The sequence below is a fragment of the Symphalangus syndactylus genome, chromosome X, assembly GCF_028878055.3.
Source record: "Symphalangus syndactylus isolate Jambi chromosome X, NHGRI_mSymSyn1-v2.1_pri, whole genome shotgun sequence".
Lineage (NCBI taxonomy): Eukaryota > Metazoa > Chordata > Mammalia > Primates > Hylobatidae > Symphalangus > Symphalangus syndactylus.
The window spans coordinates 105,188,828-105,205,599 of record NC_072447.2 but is presented as its reverse complement, the minus strand read 5'-3'; the positions used below and the strand labels follow the sequence as shown (position 1 = coordinate 105,205,599).

Genomic DNA, 16,772 nt, shown 5'->3' with positions numbered 1-16,772 from the left:
TAGAGGAAGCTTCAAATGTAGATTTTGAAAGCTGGAAAGCTAAATGGGATTTGTCTTAATATATGTATTTTCCCTGTTGCCAAGTAGGGTGTTTGGACACATGGTCTTGTTTTTATAATATTTTAGAGTTACTTCTATGTACCACATTTATGGAAATCTGCCTTCTAGGATTGGTGGTGGGTTTAAGGCACCTTCTAGAGTTGCTGAGGAGCAGGGGAAAAATGTGTGGAATCATGAAAGACCACATTTCCACATATCCAAAACCATTCTGCAGGAGAAATGAATATATAGTATTAAGATATCTGACTTCCTTCTGGGACTTGTTTTAGAGTAGTATATATTAAGTGGGAGTTTACACAAACCATTTATGAACAGAATTTGTTGGGATTGAAAGGTAGCTATGTGGATTCCATCTGGAGGAAATTGTCCCCGCATATGATTCTAAGAGCTAACAAAAGAGGCATTTTAGTTACTACCACTGCCTTCTTCCACCCTGCTGCCCACCCCCACCCCCTGCCCCACCATTATGCACCTGACATCTTTTAGGATGGATGTCCTGGATGAGGGGAATGAGTTATTTTCTTGCGTATAATGTTGCTTTGAGCTAGAGTTGCTCTGGCCTGTTACACATATTGCAGGAGGAGGTCAGGGGTCTGGGAAAGTAAGCCAGACCGAGGGCCTCTCAAACATTGTTTGTTATTAGCTGAAGACTTTTAGAAACCCCACCTCAAGTTCCTGAGGTTGATGTCCCCTTTTCCAAAAATCACCATATAGAGCAATATTGCCAGAATATGAAGAGACAATATAATATAATGTAACGGTTAAGAGCTTGGACTCTGGAACCAGACGGCCTGGGTCCAAAAACCAGACTGTCATAGGGCATGTGACCTTGAGCAAGTTATTTGCTCAATCTGTGCCTCACTTTCCTCATTTGTAAAGTGGACATAATAATTTAGTACCTACCTCACAGTGATTGTGAGGACTAAATAAAGTGCTTAGAAAAGTGCACGGCACATAATAAACATTATAGAAGTGTTAACTATCATTATCATCATCTTCATCAGTTGGTGGATATCTTAAAAGGAGTGAAAACCGGCCAGGTGAGATGGCTAACGCCTATAATCCCAGCATGTTGGGAGGCCGAGATGGGCAGATCACGAGGTCAGGCATTTAAGACCAGCCTGGCCAACATGGTGAAACCCTGTCTCTACTAAAAATACAAAAATTAGCCAGGTGTGAAGGCACACACCTGTAATCCCAGCTACTGGGAGGCTGAGGCAGGAGAATCCCTTGAACCCAGGAGGCGGAGGTTGAGGTGAGCTGAGATGGCGCTGCCTAACTCCAGCCTGGGCAACAGAGTGAGACTCCATCTCACAAAAAAAAAAAAAAAAAAAGGAGTGAAAAGCACAAAATGCCTCAGCACATGCAAACTCTACTTTTGTAGAATCTATTTTGAAAAGGATCGTAGGGAGCCAAAACCTTACTGCAAAATCAGAATTTTGTAAAATTAAGAGCTAGTTGTAAATTTCTCATTGTTAGGGAAAAATACAGCTTTGCTCCCATACAACTTTTGAGAATGGACTCGTGAAGGCAGGCCCTAGGGGATTTTATGTGAGGCATAGATGTGCTCCATGGATGGACAGGTAGGGGTCTAGACCCCAGCTGACTCCTAGGAAGCCTCAGTTGCCCTTTGGTTTTGGAGCCTTGATACTGACTCTACCAGTTTGTCTCCACTCCTATTTTTCTTCTTTTTGATCCTATTTTTAAAATTTATGATATTTTTTGATGTTTTATGAATCTTTGTAAGTCACTTTAAATCCTGTCTGGAACAGTGTATAAATAAATATCCTTTAAACTGATCATATCTAATTACTAACATTTGCTTCATATTTATGCTTGTCAGCCTCCCTCCATGCAGAGAGGTACGGTGACCTTCCATCTAGGCAAGAATACTGATTAGATTTCTCAAATTTCATAGAAAGATGTCAAAACTGCCATATGCTCATATATTTTCCAAAGCATATGGTTAATAATAATTAAAACTAAACAGCTACCAATATTGGGTGCTTACTCTAGGCCAGGCACTATGCTATGCCTTTTACTCATGATGCATGCTTGAATCCTCACAGCCATAGGCAGGAGCTTTTATTATTAATCCTCATTTTTACAAATGGGGAAACAGACTCAAGGAGGTTAAATAACTTGCCCAAAGTTAATTCAGGGAAAAGGCAAAGCTGCGATTTTAACCCAGGCAGCTCAGATCCAGTGCTTTTAAGCATAATTCTATGCTATACTGTCCTTAATTAGAAATCTAGCACATCAGAACTCCAAGTCCCAGTAGAAGAGGCCGTACTTGTGTTACAGAACATTCACAGGTCCTGCAGATTTTCTCTCTGTGTTATGTCTTTAATATGCCCCTTTCTATCTCTAGTGCCACTGCCCTCTACTCTTGGCTCTTGTTATCTTTCCTCTGGATTTATGCCACAGCCTCCTCAAATCCATAGTCTGCAAAATTGTCAGTGTGCCCTAACAAGTCCTTGCTTTACCTAAAACTCTTCAGTGATTTCTGTTGTCGAAGGCTAATTAGCCGTGTTTTTGAGCATAGCATATGGAGCACCCGCCAGCCACACATGATGTGATTCCCCACCTGCCTCTTCTGCATTCTCCCTTACAATTTAAACCAACCAGCATCATTGTACTACTTGCTCATACCACGTTGCTTTATGCCTCCATGCTTTTGTAAATGCTACGCACTTTGCCTGGAAAGCCCTCGTTCTCCTGCTTATCCAGCTGAAACACATTAATTTACAATCAGTTCATGTGCTACTGCTGGATATTGTCTTTCTAATTCCCTTTCCCCAAGCTGAATTATGTGCCCTCCCTTGGTATTCTTATAATATCTCATGCATTTATTTCTTTGGTTACCATGTTTTGTTTTGTTTTTTAAGGATTATTTAAGTGTCTCTGTTACTAAACTGTGAACTCTGTGGGCATGGACTAGCTCTGTTCTTTTCTTCTTAGCCAGCTAGTGTACCGCTTAGCACATAGTTGGCCCTCCTAACTAGTGAACATTCTGTAACAGTGCAGAATACAGAGCTCTAGGACAGGGAAAGAAGTAGGATTTGGAAGGCCTGAAACTGTGCACACATTCAAAGATAATTACCAGGACAGCAGAAGGAGCTCTTGCAGAAAAATCTTTGGGGCCAGGTAATTTACATTATTTAACCCAAGAGCCAGAAAGGATGTGGGGAGATGGGAGCTGGGGTCTGAATCCAAAGGGAGCTTTGAAACTTCTAAGAAGCCAGACTTAGCAGCTTTATAAATTGAAACTTCCTTGAATTTGTCTGAGTAGCCTGGAATAGGTATCTAAGACAGATACATTTTAATAAGAATATTTATAGTTTTCTAGGAGAGACATCACCCTAAAATTGAAAGGGGCAGTTGATACAATAATGAACACAATGTCCCAAAGCAAATATTTTATTGACTGTAAGCAATGTTGTATGCTCATGCAAATGTTACCAGTAAGATGTTATCCATTGGTATTTTTGTGCATAGGTGGCTGGATCCAGACAAGGGGATTTTAGGAAGCCCTGCATTCCTGGAAGCTTTCTTTTCTACTTGAGTTTTTTTCTTTTTTCTTTTTTTTTTTAAGTTTTGCAGACCACCATATACTCTGGATTTGGTCTCATTTTTCCGTGCTCTAAAATCAACTTTTTTTTTTTTTGAGTTGGAGTTTTGCTCTTGTTGCTCAGGCTGGAGTGCAGTGGTGTGATCTCAGCTCACCGCAACCTCTGCCTCTCATGTTCAAGCGATTCTTCTGCCTCAGCCTTCCCGATTAGCTGGGATTACAGGCATGCACCACCATGCCGGGGTAATTTTGTATTTTTAGTAGAGACGGAGTTTCTCCATGTTGGTCAGGCTGGTCTTGAACTCCCAACCTCAGGTGATCAGCCCGCCTCGGCCTCCCAAAGTGCTGGGATTACAGACGTGAGCCACCGCTCCTGGCCAAATCAACTCTTTTACCTTTAGATTATCAAATAACTAGTCCCCCACCCATGGGTACTAGATTTTGCTACCTTTTAGGGCTATGCTTCACCCATGTTCTGGAAACCCACACAAATAATAGGTATTAGTTTTGACAGTACTTTAGCTTGATCTGCTTTAGATGCTGTCATTGCTTTTGTCACAATTAGTTAATAGAGTTCACTTTTTTTTTTTTTTTTTTTTTGAGAGAGAAAGAGAAAGGGTCTTACTCTGTCACCCAGGCTGGAGTACAGTGGACCAATCTTGGCTCATTGCAGCCTTGACCTCCCGGGCTCAGGTGATCCTCCCACCTCAGCCTTCCAAGTAGCTGGGATTACAGGTGCACACCACCACACCTGGCTAATTTGTGTGTGTGTGTGTGTGTGTCTGTGTGTGTGTGTGTGTAAAGATGGGGTTTCACTGTATAGTCCAGGCTGGTCTCAAACTCCTGGGCTCAAGAGATCCTCCCACCTCGGCTTCACAAATTGCTAGGATTACAGGCATGAGCCACCTCGCCTAGCCTAGAGTCCACTTTTGAATGTGTCTTATGACAGCAAAAATTCTTATTCATTATGCTGTACTACTTGCATAAGAGCAACTGCATACAATCATCAGAGTGATTTATTCTTTCCTAATTAACATACGTCATATCTCTATGCAAGCAGAATCATGAAAATATATGGCAATTTGTAGAATAGTTTCCCTTAACCAGCCTTTAAAGGACTTCCTAGCTTTTTTGATTACTCACCTTTATCACCCCAAATTTTTATCACTCCTAAAATAAGTATTTGTAAACTACATTATTAACCACTGTATTGGTCATATATTATAAAGCATGCACAGGCCAGGTGTGGTGTCTCACGCCTGTAATCCCAGCCCTTTGGGAGGCCGAGGCAGGAGGATCACTTGAGTCTAAGAGTTCGAGACCAGCCTGGGCAACATGGTGAAACCCCATCTCTACAAAAAATAAAAACAAAGTAGCCAGGTGTGGTGGCTTGTGCCTGCAATCCCAGCTACTGGGGAGGCTGAGGTGGGAGAATTATTTGAGTCCAGGAGGTCAGGGCTACACTGAGCTACGATTGTGCCGCTGCACTCCAGCTTGGGTGACAGAGTGAGACTCTGTCTCAAAGAAAAAGCACAAAAATAGAAATAAAGAAGGATGAGAGATTAAATGAACTTCTAAAAATTAATTCTAATAATTATTAATGGTACAATAACCTTTGCTGTCGTTTTGATGATACCAGTGACATTAAATGTGCTTCATTTAAACAAAATTTTGGTTTATGATACAGCTACTTGAACATCTGATTCTAACTTCTGTTTATTTTTATACTTGATTTTAATGACTGATGCCTCACAAAGTATATACATTTTAAAATAAAAGAAGTATATTGTTTGGATGCACTTACTGAATAATCATATTCATATTCATATTACAGTTCCAGGCACCAGTTATGCAAACATTTTATTGCTGTTCCTGAACCTGCTGTCTTTTACGTTTTTAACAAATTGAAAAGTTAAAAGGTGGAACATCTTTTAGATAACAAAACTGTATAGTAAGGGAAATATTTCAAACCTACTCTGTATTGTTTATTCTCTATTAAAAAAAACCTTGGCCGGGCACGGTGGCTCACGCCTGTAATCCCCGTACTTTGGGAGGCCGAGATGGGCAGATCACGAGATCAGGAGATTGAGACCATCTTGGCTAACACGGTGAAACCCTGTCTCTACTAGAAATACAAAAAATTAGCTGGGTGTGGTGGTGGGCGCCTGTAGTCCCAGCTACTGGGGAGGCTGAGGCAGGAGAATGGCGTGAACCCGGGAGGTGGAGCTTGCAGTGAGCCGAGATCGTGCCAGTGCACTCCAGCCTGAGCAACAGCAAGACTCCATCTCAAAAAAAAAACCTTGACATAAAATATTTTAGTGTTTCAATTAATTTAAAGGCTCCTAGTGTCTTGTAGGTATTCTGGGATTGGAAAACATGATTACAAGAAGAGAGTTTAGTTACATTTAATATTAAAATGTTTAAAAACATTTTATTGAACTACAATAGACAAATTATATATAAAGTATACAATTTGACAAATTTTGACATCTGTATATATCCATGAAACTATCACCAGAATCAAGATATTGAACATCTATCACCTCCAAAAGTTTCCTTGTGTCATGTTGTAATCCTTCCTTCTTGTCCCTGTGTGCTATTACCCTCCTCACCCCCTGTCAACTCCTGAAACCACTGATTCTGTTTTCTGACACTATGTATTTTCTAGAGTTTTATATAAATGAAATCATACAGTGTAATTTTTTTTGCCTGACTTATTTCAGTCAGCATAATTATTTTGAGATTCATTCATGTTGCTATGTGTATCAGTAGTTCATTCTTCTCTGTTGCTAAGTAGTATTCCACTGCATGGGTATACTACAATTTGTTTATCCATTTACCTCTTAGTGGGCATTTGGGCCGTTTCCAGATTTGGGCTATTACCAATAATGCTGTTAACATTTCCATGCAAATCTGTGTGGGCATATGCTTTTTTTTTTTCCCTTTTGAGGCAAAGTCTCGCTCTGTTGCCCAGGCTAGAGTGCAGTGGCGCAATCTTGGCTCACTGCAACCTCCACCTCCCAGGTTCAAGCGATTCTCCCGCCTCAGCCTCCCAAGTAACTGGGATTACAGGCATGCACCACCATACCCAGCTAATTTTTGTTTTTGTTTTCTTTTGAGACGGAGTTTCGCTCTTGTTGCCCAGGCTGGAGTGTAGTGGCATGATCTCGGCTCACTGCAACCACCACCTCCCTGGTTCAAGCTATTCTCCTGCCTCAGCCTCCCAAGTAGCTGGTATTACAGGTGCCTGCTGCCACACCCGGGTAATTTTTTGTATTTTTAGTAGACATGGGGTTTCACCATGTTGATCGTCTGGCTTCAAATTCCTGACCTCAAGCGATCCGCCCACCTTGGCCTCCCAAAGTGCTGGGATTATGGGTGTGAGCCACCACGTCCAGCCTACATATGCTTTTGCTTTTCTTGGATAAATACCAAAAGTGGAAAGCCTGAGTCATATGGGAGATATATGTTTAACTTTTTAAGAAACTACTAAGCTGTTTTCCAATATGGCTATACCATTTCACATTCCCACTGTAGTGTATGAGAGTTCCAGTTGCTTCAAATGCCGGCCAACATTTGGTGCATTTTAAATTTTGGTCATTCTAATAAGTGTGTAGTGATATCTCATTGTGGTTTTAGTTTGCATTTCCCTAATGATTAATGATGTTGATCATGTTTTCATGTGTTTATTTGCTATTTGTATATCTTCTTTGGTGATATGTTTATTCATATCTTTTGTCTATTTTTTAAATTTGTGTTTTTAAAAAATTGTAGAGTTCTGAGAGTTCTTTATATATGCTGTATATAAGTCCTTATCAGATACACTAGTTGCAAATATTTTCTTCCAGTATACTGCTTATCTTTTTATTTTCTAATAAAGCTCTTACAAAGCAGAGGTTTTAAATTTTGACGAAGCCTAATTTATCAAGTTCTGGATCACATTTTACGTGTCATGTCAGAAATGCCTGCTTTTTTTTTTTCATATGGGTATCTAGTTTTTCCAGCACTACTTGTTGAAAAGACTGCCATTTCTCCACTAAACTTCCCTTAACCTTTATTTAAAAAATCAAGTGACTGTAAACATGAGGGCTTATTTCCATACTCTCTATTCTGTTCGTTTGTCTATCTTCCTGCCCAGTACCACATTGACTTGATTACTGTGGATTTATAGTGTCTCTTGAAATCAGGTTAAGTTCCAGCTTTGTCCTACCATATGTTTTGAACCTCACAATATATCGTTTTTCCTTTAAACAGTCAATTATATTTTAAAAGAGATTTAAATAATAAGAAAAAAGTATTTTTACCTACATTGTTACCATTGCATGTGCTCTGTATTCCTTTTTATAGACCTTTATTTCTGTGCAGTACCATTTCCTTTCTGCTTCAAGGACTTCCTTTAACACTTTTTATTGTGCAGGTCTGCTGGTGATTAATTCTTTCAACTTTTGCATGTCTGAAAAAGTCTTTATTTCACTTCTGTTTTTGAATGATATCTTGCTGGGTGTAGAATTCTATCTAGGTTGATGTTTTTTTTTTTCTTTCAGTATTTTAGAGAGGTTGTTCTGTCTTTACACTTGCATTGATTCCAATGATAAATTTGCTTTTAACATTATCTTTGTTCATCTATATATACATATAATGTGTCCTTCCCCAAGACCCCAACCCCACCCCACCCCACCACTCTAGCTTCTTTTAAGATTTTCCCATTATTTCTGGTTTTAAGCAATTTATGGTGTGCCACGTGGTATATTTTTCTTTATGTTTCTGGTGCTTAATGTTCATAGAGCTTCTTGGATCTGTGAGTTTATAGTGTTCACCAAATTTGGGCCATTATTTTTGGTGACATCAATGACTTGTATAGAAGGTAGCTTGATGTTGTCCCACAGCTCATTAATTCCTTTTTCTTTTTTTCAATTTTTTTCTTTCTGTGTTCCATTTTGAATAATTTCTATTGCTATGCCTTCAAGTTCTTAACTCTTTTCTACTGTAATACCCAATTTGCTGTTAATTCCAACGAGTGTGGTTTTCATCTCAGACATTGTACCTTTTATCCGTAGGTTTGATTTGAGTCTTTTTACATCTTCCATGTCCCCTACCTAACTTTTTGAACATATAGAATGCAGTTATAATAATTGCTTTAATGACTTTGTTTACTAATTCTAACATTTGTGTCAGTTCTTGGTCTTTTTGATTGATTTTTCTCATTATTATGGATCATATTTTCTTGCTTTTTTGCATGCCTGTTAGTTTTTTACTGGGTACCAAATATTATGAATTTGACCTTGTTGAGTACTGCATATTTTTGTATTACTATAAATATACTTGAGCTCTGTTCTGGGATGCCCTTAGATTATTTGGATACAGAGTGACCCTTTCAGGTTTTGCTGTTTAGATTTGTTAGGCAGGACCAGAGCAGTGCATAATCTGGGCTATTTCCCACTACTGAGGCAAGACCCTTCTGAGTCCTTCAGCTAGTGTCCTGTGAATCATGAGGTTTTCCAATTTGGCTGGCAGAAACAGGCATTATTCTTAGCCCTGTGTGAGTGACAGGCATTGTTATTTTGAATCCTTTCAGGTAGTTCTTTCCCTGGCCTAGAGTAATTTCCTCACAGGCATACCATAGGCTAATCAGTCCTTTGCTAAATACTTGAGTGAAACCTTCTGCAGGCCTCTGAAGATCTCTCTCTCTTTCTGTGGAGCTCTCTCAGGTCCTCTGTCCTATGAACTCCAGCTACCTGTTTTTTTCCCAGACTCTCAGTTCTGTCTCCAGAACTCAGGGAGTTCACTAGGCTCTACCTGGGTTCTTCCTTTCTGTACCATTATCTGGAAATTCTCTTAAGACAGTAAGCTGGGAAAATCAAAGGGCTCACCTTATTTGTTTCCCATCTAAGAAATCATAGTCCTCATGTATTTGGTACATTTGTTGTTGTTGTTATTGTTTCAGGCAGGGTGGAAATTCATTCCACCTTGACATTTTATAATCCCCAATTATGACCAATTAAAATTTGTAGCCCAATTTAAATTCTCATCTTTCAAAAAAAGTGTAGACACCATCACATTTCTTGACATAGCTAAATCAGTTCTGAATACCCATGTTCAAAAGTATACAGAATCTGGCATGCAGCAGTATAAATCTCACATCAGTATAAAACTCATTAATCAGTTTCTGTGTAAAACATAGTATCATTTTAACAAGAGCAGTTTAATTCAGGCTTCTTGGTTAAACGAATGTATTTTGAAAGACTCTGGTTTACTTTTTCATGTTCAGTGAGGTATAAAATTGTCCATTGTCCTTAGCCTAAACAGCAAAATACTTTCATTATATCACTTTGGCAGGATATGATAATCCATTAGAATGTATTTGCAAAACTATCATATAATTACTACTTATAACTTTAGAGAATAATTTAATACCAGTTCAGCCTTTTGGCCCTTGGGCATGGGTCAATTTTTAAGAAAATCTTCTGTCATCTATAAGGCTGTCAGCATGGTTCCTCACTTCAAAAACAGTGGCCTGTGATTAGTGCATTAAAATTAATCACTATAAATTCATCAATGTACCCAAAAACTACTTGTACCCCAAAAGCTATTGAAATAAAAAAATTTAAATAACAATAACAATAGCCTGAAACTTTAACTGACCTCTAGACAGTTTAACTCACAATTCATCTGCATTCTTTAGAAGAAAATAAATGTCATTTTCTAAGACCCAGTTAAGTTTGAAAGCAGAAATGAACATATATAAACTGACACAAATAGGTAACACTTAGCATTCTTTGTGTTCTCATTACTTTAAGCACTTAACATATTTTAAAAACTCATTTAATCTTTATAAAAACAAGCCCCAAAGGATAGGTACAATTTTTATCTTCATTTTACGAGTGAGGAAATTGAGGTACTGAGAGGTTTAGTAACTTACCCAAGGTCACACAGCTAGTAAATGTGGAAGTTGGGATTCAAGTTCAGGCAGTCTGGCTCAATTCCAAGCTTTTTGTTTGTTTGTTTTATTGACACAGAGTCTCACTCTGTTGCCCAGGCTGGAGTGCAGTTGCACCATCTTGGCTCACTGCAACTTCCGCCTCCCAGGTTCAAGCCATTCTCTGCCTCAGTGTCCTGAGTATCTGAGACTACAGGTACAAGCCACCATGCCTGGCTAATTTTTTTTTTTTTGTATTTTTTGTAGAGACAGGGTTTCACCATATTGGCCAGGCTGGCCTCGAACTCCTGGCCTCAAGTGATCCACCCGCCTTAGCCTCCCAAAATGCTGGGATTGCAGATGTGAGCCACCCACCCAGCCCAGAGTCCAGGCTTTTAACCACAGCTCACACACTGCCTCAGGAAAACAAAAACATTTTTCTCTTAGCTCTATTACAGCTCTTCAATTTCCATGGGTTTAAGTTTAAACATGTAAACACAAATAGATTTCTGGGTAAAGACATTCACTAGACTTTTGTTGAACTCATACTGTGTGTCACACACTGTGCCAAGCTCCTGGGGCTGTGATATTCAGATATAGTACCTACCTTCAAAGAGGTTACATCTGGTAGATGTTTCTAGTTTGAGCATAAGAACCATATATTACCATCTTCACATTTATGTGTGGCCTGCATGCAACACAGCAAAATCTGTTGTGTTTGCTGTCCAGGGCAGGGACATTACGTGGTGTTTTCCTAATTCACATCAGTTTTCATTTTGGGAACACCAATGATTATTTTTAATCTGAGTACTATTCTTACAAGGAATTCTGTATTTTTAGTCATCTTTTTAATATTCTAGTCTCATGCCCAAGGTCATATAGCTAAAAATAGCAGAGCTAGGATTTGAACCCAAGTCTGTCTTTCACCACTATTTTCATTATTCTGTACTTCCTGTCAAGTTTTGCCTAGTTTTTCATTTTTAAAATTGGTCTTTAGAATTTGAAATAATTTGAGATAGCTCACCCATCCCCTTCTTGAAAACCAGTTGTGTTAGTGTTTATTTTCATTCATTGTTATTATTTCTCAATCATTAGGATTAGGATATAGACTGGATATAGCCAATTGGATATGGAATTCTACATATGTCCTTTAGATCAAGCTTATTGTGTTGTTCACCTTGTCTACATATTTACTAATTTTTCATCTGTTATACTATCAGTAATTGAGAGAGGTATGGTAACTTCCCATTTTTATGGTAGATTTAGTTTTTCCTTTGGTTTTTAAGTATTTGCATTAACATATTATCCTCATTTTTTAGCAATAAATATGTATAATTGCTAAGTAAGCCATCTTTTCTTTTTTTAAATTTTTTTATTATACTTTAAGTTCTGGGATACCAGAATGTGCAGGTTTGTTACATAAGTATACACGTGCCATGGTGGTTTGCTGCACCCATCAACCTGTCATCTACATTAGGTATTTCTCCTAATGCTATCCCTCCCCTAGCCCCCGACCCCTGACAGGCCCCAGTGTGTGATGTTCCCCTCCCTGTGTCCATGTGTTCTCATTATTCAACTCCCACTTACGAGAGAACATGCAGTGTTTGGTTTTCTATTCTTGTGTTAGTTTGCTGAGAATGATACAAACCACCTTTTCTAAAATATTTTTTTATGGGCATGGGTCCCACAAGGATGCTGTATTAAGATACTTTATCTGAGTCTTGACACCTCAGGACTAACACAGAACAAGTTGTCCATCTGAGCTCAGATTCTGACATTCATGATACCTGAGCTGTGGTCTTCTCAATAGATAATCTTGCCTTTTTGACTGTACACCTGGGACTGAATGTAATGAAGGGTCTTAAGTTTTCTTGGGCTTTGGTTTCTCTATTAAACCCTAGTAGCCATAAATTGAGAGTATTCGATTAGTCATAGCTTTTCTAACTTCACATCTGTCTGGTTTTCTTATTATAACTATATTTGTGCCTCCATTATTTTCCTGAGTTCTAGTTTTCAAAATATGATGTACTATTTACCATAAAAATATATCACTTGGTTTATTGCATATGAAAGCTGTATTTTTCTTTCATATTTTCCTTTTTGAATTTCTAGAGAACATTCTATGCCATAGTATGGGGAGTAGTGATGGTAGTGAGGTAGGAGGCAGGTTTTTTCTCTAAGATGTTAAGGATAGATTTAGTACGATTATGATATCTTCTTTGACATGTGGGTTATTTAGAAGTGTCTTTATAAATTTTCAAAAAGTGTTGCGATAAGAAATTGCCTTATTTTAAATTGATTTCTTATTTAATTTCCTCGAAGTCAGAGACTGGTCTGTATGGGAAGGATTTTTAAAAAAAAATTATGGAGACTTGCATTACAGCTTCGTACGTGGTCAGTTTTGGGGGTAAATATTCTATATGTGCTTGAAAATAATGTAATTTTCCAGTTGGATATAGAATTTTTTGTATTCCTATTAAATCAAGCTCATTTTGTTGTTCAACTTGTCTATATATTTACTAGTTTGTATTTGCTTGTACCATTCATAATTGCAACAACAAAGAGGTATATGTTAACCTCTGATTTTGATGGTTGATTTTTCAATTTCTCTCTCTTGTTCCTTTGTATATTTAGTGATGTTTTATTAGTGGATGCATGTTTATTATCTCTATGTAGTGATCTTATCTAACCTTTATAATGCTTTTATTGTCTTTTTTACTTTTAGATATTAATATAGCTACCTCAGCTTTCTTTTGGCTAGAATTTACCTGGTATATCTTTTCCCATCTTTTTACTTTCAATTTTCCCTTCAATTTATGTTTTAGATGTGTCTCTTATAAATGGCACATAACTGGATTTTTTCCTTTCATCTAGTCTGTTAATTCCTGTATTTCAAAGGGTGAATTTTGCTCATATATGAGTTTCACATTCATTGATATACTTGAACTTGTTTTTACCATTTTACCTTTTGTTTTCTCTTTGTGTCTCAGTTTTTTCTGCACTTACCTTTGTCTTCTTGCTTTTTAATTTTTGTTCTTAATTTGTTTTCTTCTCCTCATTACTGATTCCGCAAGATCCCATTGCAAACAAGCTGGCTGTTAACAGGGTTAGTGTTGGAAACAACAGCAACCTATGGTGGAAGGTGGAGCTTGGGGTGGGATGTGGCTTTTCTGAAAGGAGTCAGACTGGCAAGTGATGGGGAAGAGGAGGCAGGGAGCTGATGTTTGTAAGCTGATGGTCTTACAAAAATCTTTTTACAAGTATGAGAGAAGCATGTCTGATGGGACTGGAGGGAAGGGAAGTGGGAGTGTGAGATGAATGAAGGCTTAAATAGAACCCAAAGGGACTAGGTAAAGGAATCGAACAAGCATAAGTAACAGAATTTATGCGTGACAATGAAGGTTCAGCTGAGGTTGTAGACCAGGAATTATGTAGAACCTGGGTATGGGAGCAGACAAGGCAGGCTAGAGCATTAGCACAGGTTTGGGATTTTCATGGGCAGTTGTGGCAGAGGGATGAAGGTATATGGATATGGAAGGTACTGGTGAGAGTGGTTCAAATGTTGAGCCATCTGGAGTCCAGGATGGGTATAGGGGGATGATAGATCAGCAGAAGGCAAATGGACCAAGAGACAATGTGGGGCTCAAGAGACTGTGGTCTTGATAAGGTTGAAGAACAGATAGAGCAGGAGTGAGCTGTGGTTGGAAAGTGGGAATTCTTGAATTTACGATTTCAGAGGGGGCAGTTCTGGTTGGTCAGGTCCATAAATGAAAAAGAAAGGGCAGATGTACAACGTTGGTAGTTCCATTTTCTTAAGATACTATCTTTATTTCCTCAAGGATCTTCTTACTTCCCTGGATTTTGATATTACTTGGTCTCATTATTATGCCAATGTGCCTTTCTCATCACAATATTCTGCTGCCTCTCCACAAGCACCAGTTTTTTAATCTGGTATGGTTCTCATTTCTAGTGTGCCTGTGCTATCCTTGCTTTTTAGCTGACAGGTAACTGATAATACCTCTTTTATCCAGGAGCCACTGATTTTTTTGCGCAGTGTTTCAGCCGTAATCACACATATGGGAATTCATTTCCACAATGCTTTTGATTTGTCTGTTTAGTATTTTATAGTTGCTTTGGTTATAATTCTGCCTAGACTGAGCCTGTAGAGCACCAACTCTAGTATCAGATTGCCTGGGCTTGAATCCCTGCAATTTCACTTACTTGCTCTTTATTCTTGGGCAAGTTAGCCTAACCTCTCCTGAATCCTAATCTATACAATGGGGGTAATAATAGTCACTCATTGTTGGTCTTGTGGCAAGGATTAAATTAGTTAATATATGTAAGGTACTTGTTTGGCATATAGTCAATTCTCAATAAAAGATACTGTTGGGGTGACAATGACAGTGATTGCAATATTGGCAGCATATGCAAAATTATGTACCAGATATTACATTAAGTGCTAGGGCAGATACAGAGGAGAAGATTGAAAAAGTCCTTGTTTTCATGGAGGATATATATTCTCCTTGGGGATAAGAACTAAGAACATTTCCTCAAGACTGTCTAAGAAAGGGTGTGTGCAAGAGGCTTAATGTCTTATAGTTCAATAAAGACCAGGAAATATACAAGTTGAGGAAATATTGAGATTTCAGGAACCTGTATAGCTTTGCCATGTTGTTTATGTTCTCCACTGTTTTGTAGGAATTAGTAAAAAAAGAAAAATAAAAAATAAAAAAGTGAAAGAGGCGTGTTGTCTAGTTTCAAAGGAGAGGAGAGAAGGTAAGTGTGATTCTCATTTCCTTTTTCACTCTCTGTCTACCTTGGGCTCTTTGACTCCCATGACTACCAAGTGTATATTTTCAGATACATTTTTCTTTTCTTTTTTTTTTTTTTGAGACGGAGTCTCGCTCTGTCGCCCAGGCTGGAGTGCAGTGGCGCGATTTTGGCTCACTGCAAGCTCCGCCTCCTGGGTTCACGCCATTCTCCTGCCTCAGCCTCTCCGAGTAGCTGGGACTACAGGTGCCCGCCACCGCGCCTGGCTAATTTTTTTTGTATTTTTAGTAGAGACGGGGTTTCACCGTGGTCTCGATCTCCTGACCTCGTGATCCGCCCGCCTCGGCCTCCCAAAGTGCTGGGATTACAAGCGTGAGCCACCGCGCCCGGCCTCAGATACATTTTTCCTTCCTGAGGTCCAGCCCTGTGTCTCCAACTATTTCCTGGGCCCAGTTACCTGGATATCAAGTATGCAACACTAACTTAATAGGGTTAAAACAAAACTTTTTGCCTTACTTCCAAACCTGTTTCTTTCCTTACATCTTCTATTGCTATGAGGGCTGTCACTAGCCAGTCAGTTGTTTAATCTAGACTGTGAACTAGGCATCTTTGACTTCACCTTCTTCATCCTCTCTGCTCAGTCAGTCTCCCTATTCTGTCAATTCTACTTCTCAAACCTATTCTGTTTTTTCTTGCTGCCTAGCTCAGGCCTTTATCATTTTAGAAGATTCAGCAAGTATTTGTACTCCGAACATTGTGATTGGCCCTTTAACACACATTATTTAATTTTTTAAACAACGTTTGAGGTGGGTAGTTTTGTAGATGAGAAACCAAAGGGTCAGAAATAAAATGACTTCTGCTGGGCACGGTGGCTCTGTCTATAGGTCCAGCTACTTGGGAGGCTGAGGCAGGAGGATCGCTTGAGCCCAGGAATTTGAGTCCAGGCTGGGCAACATAGTGAAACTCTGTCTCTAAAAATGAAAAATAAAATGACTGGTCTAATTGTTTAGAGGCACAGTTAGTAAATCTAGATTGTCTTTTGCTGCAGTATTGTAATAATATCTCTGCCTCATTTGTATTGTTTTCTTTTTTGAGATATAAATGGAAGATATATGTAAAAACAAGTTAGAACTATATGAAGTAAAAAGTGAAAGTTGCCCCTTCCCAATTCTACTCCCCAGGGGAAACCAATGATAGTGGCTTTTGTTCTAGACCTTTCTCTTTGCATATACAAATATTTAGATAAATTCTTTATAAAAGATCATTTTTTATTGTCCTACAACTACTTTTTCACTCATGGCCATATGTTTATGTCAATACGTGTGTATCTACCACATTTTTAATGGCGACATAATGTTCCATTATGTGGACATATTATTTTGTTTAATGATTCCTCTGTTAAATAACTGTTTCTGTTCTTACAAATAATGTTGCAGTAATAGTCTTGTGCATATA

The 16,772-nt window shown here is 38.6% G+C and overlaps 1 protein-coding gene across 1 annotated transcript in view; it reads left to right on the top strand.

Moving 5' to 3' along the window:
* SYTL4 (synaptotagmin like 4) overlaps positions 1-16,772 on the top strand; it is a 63,941-nt gene that overhangs the window by 10,197 nt on the left and 36,972 nt on the right. The window contains exon 4 of the mRNA XM_063635082.1: positions 15,246-15,323. The gene's annotated coding sequence lies outside the window, so the exon portion shown is untranslated. The remainder of the gene's footprint in view (positions 1-15,245; positions 15,324-16,772) is intronic.